At 44.0% G+C, this 16,082-nt stretch overlaps 1 long non-coding RNA gene across 1 annotated transcript in view; it reads left to right on the forward strand.

The window, feature by feature from the left end:
* Nucleotides 1-10,436, forward strand: part of LOC144141949 (uncharacterized) — a 39,635-nt gene extending 29,199 nt beyond the window's left edge. The window contains exons 3-4 of the long non-coding RNA XR_013316769.1: nt 5,444-5,494; nt 10,260-10,436. This is a non-coding gene — a long non-coding RNA (uncharacterized LOC144141949). The remainder of the gene's footprint in view (nt 1-5,443; nt 5,495-10,259) is intronic.
* The last annotated feature ends 5,646 nt before the right edge of the window (nt 10,437-16,082 follow it).

Genomic DNA, 16,082 nt, shown 5'->3' on the forward strand with positions numbered 1-16,082 from the left:
CCGCCAAGTCCCCCTTAACTAGCTGTGTGTAGTTCCGATCAGCTGCGCCAGGCTGCTGGACACAAAGGCAATTGGTCGCTCTTCCCCCGACGCTTCACTATGGGCTAGAGTCGCGCCGAGACCATATGGCGACGCAACTGTGACCAGTACACTGGTTCCCTTCGGGTCGAATTGCGCCATTGTGTCTGCAGATGCTAAGATCTTACTTTCGCCGATGGCATCCTCTTGATGTGAGGTCCAAGCCCATGACGTACCTGGTACCAGAAACCCATTCAGAGGATTAAGCACCACCAACAAGCTAGGAATGAGTTTACGGTAAACGTTTATCAGCCCCATGTAGCTCTGCAAAGTTTTCCCGTCCTTTTGTCTTGGTGCACCGAGAATAGCTTCGACGTTCCTCGGAATGGGTTGCAGACCTTTGTTGGTGATGACGTAGCCAAAGTACTCGACACGGTCTCTCATGAATCTCACTTCGCTAGCTTCAGGCGCAGGTCGGCATCCTGAAGGTCGTTAAACAATAACCATAGGTTTCTCTAATGGTCCTCGTCGTCGCTTCTCCTCACCAGGATATCGTCGAAGTAGAAAACCACTTTTGGGACGTCGCCCAACAAGTTTTCCATTTCTCGCTGCAACAGAGCTGGCGCTTAAATGATGCCGAACGGAAGCCTTGAGAATTGAAACAATCCTTTTGCGGTGTTTAAGATAACCAGCTCTTGTGACTCGGCACCCAGGCTTATCTGCTGTTAGGCGTCCTTCAAGTCACGTTTTTCAAACTACCTACCGCCACACAGTTTCGCTAACAGCTTTTCGATTCCTCGAATGGAGTAATTTTCGGGGCTGTACCTGGGTTGATACTGGTTTAAAAATCACCACACACACGAAGCTTCAACCAAGCAACCACCGCCACGGCCCACTTCGCCGTCTTCACAGGGCGTATAATGTGTTCGCACTTCAAACGCTGCAACTATTTCACATACCTGTCATTGAGTTCAAACGGCACCGGCCGCGCCTTGAAGAATTTTGGCCTTGCTCCACCTTGCAGCGTAATCATCGTAACAAGGCTGTCAGAAAAGACGTCGCTCAATTGTTTGATCAGGCCAGCTACCGTTCTGATTGTTTTCGCTTCTAACGGCGTGGAGATGTTAATGCCGAACGCTTCCATACGGTCCCGTCCGAAAAGTGTCGGGCAAGCTCTGCTGACGATTAAAAAAGGCAACATTGCCTCCTGCGTGCCGACCTTCTTCGCCGCCGTTATCTTTCCCAACACTGCGGAAATCTCTGCGGAAGACCTTTTGAGGTACACGTCCCTGTGCTCCTACGAATTCTCTGGGACATTGGCTCGAAATTTTGCTTCGCTCATTATACAAACACTTGCCCCGAAGTCAAGTTCTATCACTAGCAGCACGCCATTTACAACAGCCTCAATTTTCATAGGTTCCGACCAGGCAGCACGAAGTAACCACAACGTGTACTCCTCACCTTGTTCAGGCTCCGTTTCGAGGGGGGGGTCATTTATAGTGTGCGCGGAGTTCGACACAGTCATATTACTTCCGTTAATTTCCGTTTCTTTGCACAGCCTTGCGAGATGACCCTGCTAACCGCACTTGAAACAGGTGGGGTTGCAATTCCGGCAGCGTGACGTTTCATGCTTTCCACCACACCGGGAGCAACTTTGTTCTGTCACATCCCTATTGGCCGTTGCTCGAAGTTTGCCGACTGTACCGAATCCACAGAAATGGACAGGACGCATAACATGTGCGACTCTTTTCTTGCAGCTTTTATTGCTATAGCAAGTTTTTTCGCAGTTCCCAGATCCAATTCTGCACTTTCAAAGAGGCAAGTCTGCATTCCGGGATCAATGCAACATTCGGAAAGACAATTTGATCTCTTATCATCCCCTCACCCTGCGCCAAAACTGCAAATGTCTACTAGCTTGTTCAGTGCAAAGATATAGTCACTGACGCCCTCTCTTTCCAGCCTTTTCCCCGAAAAGAACTTAAAAATTGCAACCACTTCGGAAACATTCAGCTTGAAGTGTGCGCCGAGGGCAGGGAAAATACCCGCAAGCGTTCCATACGCTGGCTTGGTTGGAGAACGCAGATTGCGTAGAAGCGAACAGGTTGGTGCGTCACAGCTTCTAAGAAATACCGCCTTCCTTTTATTATCGGCCACATCATTCGCAGCGAACTACGGCAAAACGCGCTCGCGATATTCCAGCCACTCACTCGTGCTTGCTTCGAGAGCTTCCAGGCTTCCAACGGACGACATTCTTGTTCCAGTGGCACGGGTGTAGCTGCCGCGCCTAGCTCGCGTGTTTTAATCCTCGAAGTCAGTTGTCATGATCTGTCGAGATAGCGCACGTACGAGGCTCTGTCCAAATGCCACTGGTCTACTCGTCCTGCAGCACGTTTATTTCAATGGTTCAAACAACATAGCATTGATATTATATATTCTTTGAACGAACACCCATACACGTCTCACTGATAAGAGTGTTTTTTTGTATAATTGGTACCACTCATTGGACTAAGCATACCATAATGCGATTTGGATTAGAACATAATTTGTTGCTCCCAAATGCCACGAAAAACTATTGTAAATAGAAGGTATGTTTTCCCTCAATAAAGATTGGAACTACTTGCCTGATAATGCTGCAAATAACTTAATTCGTCCATCTCGAAAACAACCCATTGTTAAGTTTATCATGGAAGCCCCACCTTTCAGTCTATTCTTCTGTTTCTCTTTCTTTCTTTCGTTTCCTAGTTCTTACTATTTTTTCTTTTCCCCATTTGTCTTTGCACTTTTCTTGTGTGTTCCAAGTTCTCACTATTTTTCTTTTTCCCATTTGTCTTTGCACTTTTCTTGTGGGTGTATGAGACTTGTGTGCTCTTTTTTATCACACTTTATTCTTTGGAACTTCCTGTATTGCTGCATTATTCTTCCTAATACTTCTTTTGTAAATTCATTTTCTGTGATTGCTTCGATGTATTATTTTACTATTAATTAATAAGAGGTCCAACAGCAGTTTCACACCTCGGGAACTCTTTCTGTAATATTAATTACCATGCACTGTACCTTTGTTATCGGTCAAAATAAAGTGAAGGGAACTTGACATAGAACGGGCGCATTTGTGGGGAAAATGGCTTCGCGAAACTTTCTGTAAAGACCTTTCAAATGCTTTTTATAAATTCCTGAACAAAACACATATTACTGTAACTTGTCGTCGACCATTAAAATGAACTTTACGCAGATCACAGCATTTGCCAACAGGTCGGTTGTCATTGTTCCGTCCTGGGCATGAAATTGATCAAACATCCCTAGAAGCCCTAAGTGTCGGCTCCTTCACTGCTATTGTAGCGTAAGCTACACTTGCCGAGGTTGAGCATTTTCGCGTTTGACCTTGTGGGGCCATGCTTCACAATCGCGAGGAGCATTGGATTGGATTGGATTAAATTGAATTGGAATGGGTTGGATTGGATTAGATTTGATGTAGATTGAAATAAATTGGACTCGATTGGATTAGATTGGATACCCTATCCAATTGGAGTACGGGTGCATAGAAAATCGGGTGTGCACACTCGCCGGTCTTCGCATTCCAGACGAGTGTCGTCATAGCCGTGGTAGATGCACTTGCGCCGGAGCATGCCCAGCTGTGCGCCTCTGTTGCGCAGTAGCCAGGTCTGACGCTGCGCCGGAGCCGCCTAATAGCCGTTTCGCGCTGGTTCTGGAGAGCCGTGCTATGCTTGCGCGAGGAGCAGTGAAGGCATTGTACTGGACTGGGTTGTGTTGAATTGGATTGGATTAGATTAGAAATACATTGAGCAGCACTAAGCATGATAATCAGCTAATTCTACACAACCAGGAAACCTAAGAATATCCAGCTACATCTTAGCTCACGCTACCTATATTCTTGCATAGCCTAGCTAAGTCACTGCTAAATATTAATTTTGCCGGGTTTGAAGTGACGAGTTGCAATAGGAAAGGGAGCGTTTGTTCATACCAAAACGCAGGCATTGTCGCCATAACAATGATTATTGCCCATCGCGGTGCTCTGCTTTAATTTGCCATGAACTAAACGAAGATTCTGAAGTTCGTTCTCTGTCAGACATGACATAGCAAGACGGAAATGAGCCTTAAAATATGCCACAGAATGTGCAATTTAAATATGCAATTTTCAGCATGGCTCAAAGATGCAACTAGCACTTTATAAAATAGGGACACTTTAGGCATGCACTGAAATTTGTGGACGTGGCATCACTAAAGTGTTCGCTCGCAGCGACTGAATGTCTTTTAAAGAAATTTCGGATTCTTACTTGTGGCAGTACAACCCGCAATAATTTTTCAGGTCAAGCATTATGTTCAATTGATGACAAGCAGTTTTATTTATTGTTTAAGTATATTTTGGTGAAAGGAAAACCAACAGTTTTCAAAGGAAGCAAATTAAGCAACATCTGACGTGCGTTTTATGATACACTTACCCAAGTGGCTTGCGGTGGGAAACAAAAATAGAGATTCTCTTGGGCTTCGCCTAAATAGTCGTCACTACCTAGAGCAATAACCAATTTTACAGTATAGGTGCTTTTTACGCTGAATTTCTGTATGTAGGAGCAGGCTAGTGTTGGAGCAGGCATAATAAACGTTGAATTGACTGAAGTATGCTTAAAATTTGCGACTTGAATATTGAACCCAAACTAAGAAACTCGCATCCACACTTCGAGGTGCGTAGCAGCGCCTCTATGGATACGTCTTGCATAATGTTAATATTTGGAAACTATGGACACCTTTTCAGATAGCTGCTGTATAAGCAAGCAAAAAAACTCGATCTCAAGTTACATGCCTTAAGGAGTATTCTTTCTGCATGTCAAAAGGAAGCTGCCAAAAAAAATATTCCTCAGAAAATGCCTTCGCTGGAATGTTGACAACTTTTTTAATATTCTTCGCTATATTTCAGGCAACTCAAAGTTTATTTTACTCATAGTGTTGTACTTGTCTCTCAACCCCTTTGTTCGAAACTCACATGTGCACATAATATTGACTGTGCTACTGCACAAATAACCCTGATAATTTCCCTGTGATTGAAGTTTACAGTACCAAATATGTGCGCTTGGTAGGCTATCACACGATGTTCATTGAAGAACTAATTTTAATTCTTTAGAAATAACTTTATTTCTAACATCTAAGACTATTTTTAACAGCTATTGTATTGGTGTTGGCACTCGACCTTTGGTATACGAAGTGTTAATCAGATATCTCCAAATATATGCCAGAAACCATATTGTCCGTTTTATCTGAAAACGTGTGGAACAATAGGTTAGACTGGCGAACAATCTTGTTTTTTTACATACCTTAGCGATTATGAAATAGTTCTACCACCTGAATAGGCAGTTTCCAGACAAAAAGAAAGGGTATTTGTTTCAACCTTCTTTTTTGTTCGTTTTTTTTTCAGATACAGTGGCGACGGTCCCCACTTACCTAGTAATAGAGATCCTCCTCCCAGGTACGTGCCACTAATAAAAGTTATATTGCAGAATGAAGGGTATTTACAATTGCTAGCCGAAGGCGGCCGTCGCGCTGAAGATTGGTGGACGTGGCTATCAAACCTCTATGCTTGTGTTTTATTGTATATATGTATTACCACTATTGTGCCTACGCTTGTTGCACATTTTATTATTATTTGCGTACAGAATTAGGTGTACCGTTATGGTCAGAACGTATTGCTGGAAGGGGCAGAATGTCGATGACATGCTCCGCGGTGTCAAAAGTACTGGCGCTGTGTCTGTCACATACCCGATTTCCGGACATTTGTTCATGAATGGCGGAAACCGGAGGAGGTGGAACATTGATTTCGCAGTGGGAAAAGTTGAAGTGTTGTGTACGCATGCGACGCCAATATCCTAGCACAGAATTTATTTTTTAAGTGATCTATATGCTTCTTGCAAAATAGGTTCCTGAAACAATAATTGTAGTGTCCACCACTAAAAAGGACGCAAACAGGGTCAAACAGCAACCAAAGTTAAAAAAAATCAAATTCCGCATGACAGGCACCCGCCCCTCAGCAACACTTTCTGGAACGACTTTCTGGAAAGGACTGGTCATTAGACAAAAATGGAACTCATTTGGCTAAGTGATATTTTCTTAGGATCGTTCATAACAAGTGGTTTCTTTACCTCAACCAGGTACCTTGGCATTTCAAAGAAATGCGGGCGCCTATTCAAATGGAAACTTGTATCCTGTGGTGTAAAGACTGCGAGGTTGAAACGTGAAAGCAAATAGCCAATTGTGACGCTGTGTAGTCTTGAAGGTTTTGAAATATACAATCCAAGCATGTAAGTCAACGTGTTTTTCAGCCGCAAATAGCAGCTCTTACAACTGAATGAGTCTGATCACTTAAAAAAATATGATGAATGAGACAGAAGGGCCTATGGACGCGAATCATTACATGATTCATCGAGATAACAACGAACTTCTAACAAAACATGTATGTTGACCTGGAATGATTCTACCGTTTCTCAATCAATATTTGGGGGCTTCATTCATTGGCCTGTGAGGCCTTACATAAGAAACAAGCCGCATTTGTCAGTTGCGACTTTATCGGGCATGGCAGAAACGTATTCCCTGGTCGAATAACATATGCTAATGTCCTCAAACTCATTATCCAAGTGAGAATTGGGAGGTACAATTTTTATCTGTGCAAATTGTAAGATACCTCAAAGGCCATTCACCCTGACGAGTCAAGCATTTCAACTCAAAAAGATTATACACATCAAGGTCACAGAATCCTTTTGTGTTTCCAAAGGCGCAAAGGAGGTCCCTTTTTCTGTCTCGCAAAGTACACCGAAGTTGCTCCCTCATTCTTCGCGCCTCGTGGTTTCGGCTGCATATCTTGATAGCAAGGTTAATCTGGTCCCCCTCCTGGCCACGTGAGATTGCTTTTGGAAGTCTGACTAAGTCCGCAGGAGCTGTGGAGGCAATGGAGTTGGTTCGGCGTAATGCGGCATGTACCATTTCGCCTCCACCTACCCAAAGCAGAAGATAGCACGGAGAAAATGGAGACGGAGGAACGCTCAGCCACTCCCGCCCCCGCCAACCCGCCAGTACCACACGTGACACTCCTGACATTTTGGTGGTTGTGGCTCAGTCAAAGCGTGCGGGGTCAAAGGACCTTGATCTCTTTGATCCAACAAGAATATGAGTGACCACAGGAATGCCGCACCATTCCTCATGTCACGGAAACGCAAGGAATCAGTTGGGACTTCCATGTGTCCAGAAAATACCATAAGCATAGAATTACTGCCCCGACATATAACACATACCCATACACACTCCAGTTGCTCTTACAATTATGGGAAGAGAAAATACACCCGAGTGTAACTGGAGAGGCCTTCCTCAAAATCATCTTAACGTGCACGAGATAGTATAGCCAATCAGCCAGGTGTCACGTATTTAAAAGAAACTGAGGTGAACAGTAATGAAGGAAACTTCCGAAATATTGGCATAGTATTGGGAAAGGACTGGCATGGCCGCATACAATATTTCGGCAGTGTGTTGCAATTGTCTGCCCAAATCTCTCAGCATGTCATCACATCAGTCTGAACACTGCGCTTGAGGGTGTCGCAATACCTCAAAAATACTTAGCCCGTTAACATCTGAGTGGTGCCCCCGTCACTTTGTTTACGGACCACCGAGCGCAGGTTTTCAGGCTGTGGTAGATGAGTTACCGGAAATATTTCTTTTTGTGCGGGACAACAATGCTTATAACTCATTCTGGGGCTCTTCGCACCCAGATACTTCAGGTCGCCTGATTAAAAAGAACTTAACATCATCGGCACCGTGCACGTTGAGAAAAAACTGCAAACGTAGCATATCTTAGGACAGAACATTTATTTATATTTTGAATTTGCCATTGGCCTGAATTTCTTTTTCTATTACTTGCGTGAGGCGTAGGCACAGGCCAATGTGATAGTGGCAACCTCCTTACCCCAACTACAGGTATACCTAAAGACCGAAACAGTTCAACTTTCGCTTAACAGTTTGGTGAAGCAAAAGCGCAATTTAGTAGATATGAACAAACATCCAAACAACAATATACATGCATAACCCATTCACACTTGTAAGAAACAGCCGAGCGTTTGGTGGTGCACATCCTGTACACCACCGAAAAGTTTATTCTAGAAGCCTGTAATGTGCAGTGCAACCGAAGCAGACTGTGGTGGAATAAGCAAAGCAGGCGAGCGTGAGAGGCCCAGAACAAACAGTGAAGGATACCCCACGTCGGACGCCTAATTTCCTTCAAAAGGGCGGACGCTTTTCAAAAGCATAGGCAAAACAACGAACTTAGTCCTATTTTGTAAGATAAATAAATCCATCCACAGACACACGCAAACTATGCACCCAAACACTGGAACTCAAGGGACAACAATCGCGCAGCCTTCCCCTAGTCATACAAAAGAGTACACCCCCAAAGGCAAGGATAAAGCCATTTTACCATATTTTAAACGCGTGCCAAGCGCGTTTTTGAACATTTATTCGAAAAAAAAATGTTTTAGACCTAATTTATTTACATCGCAAAAATGTGACGTGATATTCTGCACCAGCTATCCTCATTCTCTTCAAATGATGTTATTTTTGCTCTTTGTCTCAGCTGGCCTTGTTGCTTTAACACCGAACAATCATTATGATGGTGCACCTAACCATAACACTCTGCGTTAGCTCCACTAAACGATTGTAGTTCATTGCCTTGCTTCCGTTCTTAAGATGGTTGGACCGCATTTTTATTAGACAGGTTGGCATGTAAAAGCCAGAAAAACTTTGTCTTCTCTATTCTTACCTGAACCTCAGGAAGTCCCAGGCGAGCATCTTTGTACAAGCAACCTGTTTTACTGATAATTTTTTATTGTCGCCCGGTCGGGGATTGTCCACCAAATGCGAGGAACAAATATCATCGACTGTCTTTGGACCTTGTTTGTTTGTCTTCTTTTATACGTTTAGTCCTTTCGCGCTGTTTCGTGAAGCTAAACTTCACTGATGGAAGTGAAGGTTGCGCACAGATTCGCTGCCTTTAAAGCTTAGGCGTCAGTGTCAGCTTCCCTTATTTTTATTGTGTAAATAAGTACAACAACTAAATCTTCTCTCGCGCGTATATTTTAAGCAATACTATCGGTATATTTCCCGCGAGTAGTTTATCATTTTGCAAATTGTGCATCCTTGCGAGTAACACTACTGTGGCGTCAGCTTTACCACGTTTTTCTCTAATACCCCCGAATGAAGTTAAAAGCCATTATAACCCCTTCAGTTTAAGGAATGCACAAAAACAGAAATCTTTTGTACCACAGTTTATTCAGTTCATTATCCATTGAAATGGACACAAAAAATTGCATGAGCAAAAAGGGAACGAAAGTATTAAGATTTGATGGTACTAATTTAAGTACTGTGGATGCCAGGGCGTGTGGAATGCAAAAAAAAATTCTTACAAAATTGCTACAATGCTACAAAAATGTTACACAAACGCAACAACACACCTTCATTCGGTTCATTATCCATAGAAATAAACGCAAAAATATTAGACTAGCCAAAACGCAAATGAGAGTAATAAAACTTGTTGTTACACATTTGGGTACTCTGGGCTTTGCTTTTACAGTGGATGCATTCGAGCGCTCGCGCCTTTTAAAGCTGTTTTTGCGGCCTGACTCTTCAGCGACGCCTGGGCACATCACGCCACCTGGGAGCTTAGTGATAGCATGGCATGCTTTTTTCGTGATACAACTTTTGACGCGCGAAAATGAAATGGTGGAAAGCTTGTGCTTTTACGGTTCTGGTACCCATTCGGGCACCCAGGGACTAAGGAGGTAGTACTGAGAAAGCACTGACGAAAATCTATCGTTCTTTAAAAAAGTTGAATTGGTGTACAAATATGTCAGTGGATTCGATCTCACCCGAAAAAGATAAGAAATTTTTAATTACGAAAAAATAATTCTGAGTATGCGAAGCTTGATTTGGGTGAGTTGTTGAGCACCAATACCAACATTTTAAGGGTAAAAAAGGTGAGAAAAATTGCAAAAACGAATGCCGGACAAACAATCGCGCCCCTAATGCTCATTTCCTCGGTTGTCCACAAATTTGCGCTTTCCAGACTATTGAGCAGTTGCGAGCATATCGTCATCATTATGCAGTCCTCTGAAAAAATGTGTAGCACTTCTGCTTAGTATATTACTCGGCACAAAATTTGCTGTTAAGGCATAATGTTTGTTTTCCACTTTTTCCAGCATTCTCTTGAGACCTGGGGAAAGATCCAGACATCAAGGAGGACATGTGCATTGGGGGCCGCCGATGGTACACAACATTGATTAGGACCCGCCAAGACTCAACCTTGGTTCTAACACCAAACGTGTAGCAGTTGTATGTACGCAAAATTTGTGGTACATAACAATATAAGAAAAAAACTATGGGGTATTGGAGATTACAAAGTGGTAGAACTCAATATAGATATAAATGAGTGCAAATATATATATATATATATATATATATAAATATATATATATATATATGTATATATAAAGAAGAACAGAAAAATACGGGACGAGGGACTCGGTAAAGATACATATCAAGGTTGCAGTCGTCATTGTCAGTGCTATTCGGCTTTTTTCTTGTTTTTTTCGAAACATTTAATAGGGCCGAATGACCTGTGCTTGTCACGTTTCTTGGATACATTGATAAATAAGCGAAAATATATGTCGAGAAAAAATCCGCCGTTTTTCCGGGAGCGGGACTCGAACCCACATCTCCGCATAACCGGTGCGGTGCGTTCGCCATTACGCTATCCCGCAGCGGATTCTCTCTCGACTTTAAAGCGGGGGTTTATATTTACAAGAGCTCTGAGGCTGCTCAACTAGCGCCGCCCCTCGACTACCGCGGGAGACGTAGAACGTCTTCTTTCCCTGCGGCCGCCACGTAGACCGTGGTCGGAGGTCGGGGTTAGCAATTGGCATATCCGAACTGCAGGAGCCAGTGCCTCGTAAAGCATGTAGCAGAACAGAAAGATACGGGACGAGGGACACGGTAAAGATACATATCAAGGTTGCAGTCGTCATTGCCAGTGCTATTCGGCTTTTTTTTTGAAACATTTAATAGGGCCGAATGACGTGTGCTGGTCACGTTTCTTTGATACATTGATAAATAAGCGAAAATATAAGTCGAGAAAAAATCCGCCGTTTTTCCGGGAGCGGGACTCGAACCCACATCTCCGCAAAACCGGTGCGGTGCGTTCGCCATTACGCTATCCCGCAGCGGATTCTCTCTCGACTTTAAAGCGGGGGTTTATATTTACAAGAGCTCTGAGGCTGGTCAACTAGCGCCGCCCCTCGACTACCGCGGGAGACGTAGAACGTCTCCTTTCCCAGCGGCCGCCACGTAGACCGTGGTCGGAGGTCGGGGTTAGCAATTGACATATCCGAACTGCTGGAGCCAGTGCCTCGTAATGCATGTAGCAGAACAGAAAGATACGGGACGAGGGACACGGTAAAGATACATATCAAGGTGGCAGTCGTCATTGCCAGTGCTATTCGGCTTTTTTTTTGAAACATTTAATAGGGCCGAATGACGTGTGCTTGTCACGTTTCTTTGATACATTGATAAATAGGCGAAAATATAAGTCGAGAAAAAATCCGCCGTTTTTCCGGGAGCGGGACTCGAACCCACATCTCCGCATAACCGGTGCGGTGCGTTGGCAATTACGCTATCCCGCAGTGGATTCTCTCTAGACTTTAAAGCGGGGGTTTATATTTACAAGAGTTCTGAGGCTGGTCAACTAGCGCCGCCCCTCGACTACCGCGGGAGACGTAGAACGTCTCCTTTCCCAGCGGCCGCCACGTAGACCGTGGTCGGAGGTCGGGGTTAGCAATTGACATATCCGAACTGCTGGAGCCAGTGCCTCGTAATGCATGTAGCAGAACAGAAAGATATGGGACGACAGGGTTTCGGTAAAGATACTTATCAAGGTTGCAGTCGTCATTGCCAGTGCTATTCGGCTTTTTTTTCGAAACTTTTATTAGGCGGAATGACGTGTGCTTGTCACGTTTCTTTGATACATTGATAAATAAGCGAAAATATAGGTCGAGAAAAAATCCGCCGTTTTTCCGGGAGCGGGAATCGAACCCACATCTCCGCATAACCGGTGCGGTGCGTTCGCCATTACGCTATCCCGCAGCGGATTCTCTCTCGACTTTAAAGCGGGGGTTTATATTTACAAGAGCTGTGAGGCTGGTCAACTAGCGCCGCCCCTCGACTACCGCGGGAGACGTAGAACGTCTCCTTTCCCAGCGACCGCCACGTAGACCGTGGTCGGAAGTCGGGGTTAGCAATTGACATATCCGAACTGCTGGAGCCAGTGCCTCGTAATGCATGTAGCAAACAGAAAGATATGGGACGAGGGACTCGGTAAAGATACTTATCAAGGTTGCAGTCGTCATTGCCAGTGCTATTCGGCTTTTTTTTCGAAACTTTTATTAGGCGGAATGACGTGTGCTTGTCACGTTTCTTTGATACATTGATAAATAGGCGAAAATATAAGTCGAGAAAAAATCCGCCGTTTTTCCGGGAGCGGGACTCGAACCCACATCTCCGCATAACCGGTGCGGTGCGTTCGCCATTACGATATCCCGCAGTGGATTCTCTCTCGACTTTAAAGCGGGGGTTTATATTTACAAGAGCTCTGAGGCTGCTCAACTAGCGCCGCCCCTCGACTACCGCGGGAGACGTAGAACGTCTTCTTTCCCAGCGGCCGCCACGTAGACCGTGGTCGGAGGTCGGGTTAGCAATTGGCATATCCGAACTGCTGGAGCCAGTGCCTCGTAATGCATGTAGCAGAACAGAAAGATACGGGACGAGGGACTCGGTAAAGATACATATCAAGGTTGCAGTCGTCCTTGCCAGTGCTATTCGGCTTTTTTTTTTCGAAACATTTAACAGGGCCGAATGACGTGTGCTGGTCACGTTTCTTTGATACATTGATAAATAAGCGAAAATATAAGTAGAGAAAAAATCCGCCGTTTTTCCGGGAGCGGGACTCGAACCCACATCTCCGTAAAACCGGTGCGGAGCGTTCGCCATTACGCTATCCCGCAGCGGATTCTCTCTCGACTTTAAAGCGGGGGTTTATATTTACAAGAGCTCTGAGGCTGGTAAACTAGCGCCGCCCCTCGACTACCGCGGGAGACGTATAACGTCTCCTTTCCCAGGGGCCACCACGTAGACCGTGGTCGGAGGTCGGGGTTAGCAATTGACATATCCGAACTGCTGGAGCCAGTGCCTCGTAATGCATGTAGCAAAACAGAAAGATATGGGACGAGGAACTCGGTAAAGATACTTATCAAGGTTGCAGTCGTCATTGCCAGTGCTATTCGGCTTTTTTTTTTCGAAACCTTTAATAGGCGGAATGACGTGTCCTTGTCACGTTTCTTTGATACATTGATAAATAAGCGAAAATATAGGTCGAAAAAAAATCCGCCGTTTTTCCGGGAGCGGGACGCGAACCCACATCTCCGCATAACCGGTGCGGCGCGTTCGCCATTACGATATCCCGCAGCGGATTCTCTCTCCACTTTAAAGCGGGGTTTTATATTTACAAGAGCTCTGAGGCTGGTCAACTAGCGCCGTCCCTCGACTACCGCGGGAGACGTAGAACGTCTTGTTTCCCAGCGGCCGCCATGCTAGTTGCCAGCCTCAGAGCTCTTGTAAATATAAACCCCCCCTTTACAGTCGAGAGAGAATCCTCTGCGGGATAGCGTAATGGCGAACGCACCGCACCGGTTATGCGGATATATGGGTTCGAGTCCCGCTCCCGGAAAAACGGCAAAACGGCGGCTTTTTTCTCGACCTATATTTTCGCTTATGTATCAATGTATCAATATAACGGGACAAGCACACGTCATTTGGCCCTATTAAATGTTTCGAAAAAAAAAACCGAATAGCACTGGCAATGACGACTGCAACCTTGATATATATATATATATATATATATATATATATATATATATAGATATATATATATATATAGGTAAAGTGTAGGTAAAGAGTCGGATACACAGCAAGAACAATAAAAAACAAGGTTTACTTACGTAGTGGCAACGAGACTTGCCTTCATCAGAGTACAGTTACATTATTCTGCTGTCACAAACATTTGGAACACATTTCTTATATAGCTTTCCAGAAAACTGTGATAAGGAGCGGAAGATCTTACGGGAGCCGAGAGTATGCATGCAGTCGGGCTACGCCTATGGTACGACAACAACAACGACAACAAAAAAAAAGAAAAAAAGGGGTGGAGCGAGATAGAAAAGGGGTTCGTGTTAAGAAATTAGCGTTTAGGTTTGCACCATGACGGGGCAACCCACGCGGCGTGGGCTGCAAGTTCAGACAGTGCGGGAAACTGGACAGTTTCGGTTTCAAAAGGAATGCAAGAGTAAACAGTAAGGAATTCAGTGGCTGTAGAGACTGGTTGGGTGCGGAAGCGAAGATGGGTGTGTCCTGTGCGGATGCAGAGAATAGATACGGGGTACAAAAGAGCATTTCACAGAAGCTAGCAACTGAACAGAAAAAAAGGTAGGGTTTATAGATATTAAAGGGGTAAACATTCTTAGGTGGTGGTGGGAACGAGGGCTCCTTCCCAAGGACAAATGTCATTTGTTGAGCCGCATTAGTGTAATAAAGCTGATGTATTTGGGGATTTTTTGCGAAATAATGTATAACTCAAGAGTAGGAATAATGAACATAGTTATAAAAATCATGAGGACGCCAATTTTAATCGATGGATAAGCACGTAAGCTTTCGTAACTTTCAATATTCCCAAGTGCCGCTGACCCAAACCTATGAGATAAGACTCCACGGTCGTGGTGAGTTTTAAAGGCGGATTCTAAAATCGTTGCTTTGAGATGTTGAAATCCGTGTCCAGGACTATTAACATATCTTGACAGGGGCAAATAAGGGCAGCTTTTTGCATGATAGTGGTGATTATTGAACCGTATTTGGAAGAATATTCGGAAGGGCGTTTCAGTTTGGCGGATATATTGTTGCCTAAAAACAGTGCACTCTAGAAGGTATACGACATTAGTGGAGTCACAGTTAAAGTTACCTTTCATATTTGCGTAGTAGTCTGAAGCGGTGCTGGTGGCGCGCTGTGTATTGGTCATACGCGGGCATACTTTACAACGGGGTTTATTACAGGGTATGCAGCCATATTTTCCGGTCCGTGGATACGAGAGTTGGAAAAAAGTCGCCTAAATTCTTATTACGCCGGTAGACAACGCGTGGTGGTTCGGTGATTATGCTTTTTAGACGACCCCGTTCTCTCACTCAGCCCCCATTTTTTTCTTTTTTTCGTTCATGTTGTTGTGGTTGAAACATCAAAGTAGCCCGACTGCATGCATACTCTCCGTTTCCGAAACATCTTCCGTTCCTTCTCACAGTTTTCTGCAAAGCTATATAATAAATGTGTTACAAATGTTTGTAAGAGCAAAATCATGTAACTGTACTCTGATAAAGCCAAGTCCCGTTGCCTCTACGTAAGTAAACCTTGTTTGCGTTTGTTCTTGCTGTGTCCGACTCTTATACTATTTCTGCGCGCTTTATGAATTTTATATTTCTCTAGATTTCTATACATATATATAGAAATATATATAAATAAATATATATATATATATATATATATATATATATATATATATATATATATATATATATATATATATATATATATACAGTCAAACCTCGGTACAGCGAACACCACATTACGAACTTTTAAGATTAATGAGCATTTAAGAAACCCACGCCGACTGTTTATAGTTTAAATGTAAAATGTTTTCACTACAACGTACTTAAGAATAGCGAACGCTTCAAAATAACGATCGTTTTAAGTAGTTCCGTGCCATGTTAACAACACCTTAGTACTACGAACTCATATTTTCAAGGCCGGAGACTCTTAGAAGTCCGTTAAACAATCGTGGCAACCGGGGCAGTGTGCTAGAAGACGATACGGCAAAGCGCAGCGAAGAAGAGGACGTCTTGCAACTTGCTCCGCGGAATGCGGCAGCCGA

The sequence above is a fragment of the Haemaphysalis longicornis genome, unplaced genomic scaffold (genome assembly GCF_048455015.1).
Source record: "Haemaphysalis longicornis isolate Haplotype H1 unplaced genomic scaffold, Haemaphysalis longicornis Haplotype H1 scaffold_6, whole genome shotgun sequence".
Classification (NCBI taxonomy): Eukaryota; Metazoa; Arthropoda; class Arachnida; order Ixodida; family Ixodidae; genus Haemaphysalis; species Haemaphysalis longicornis.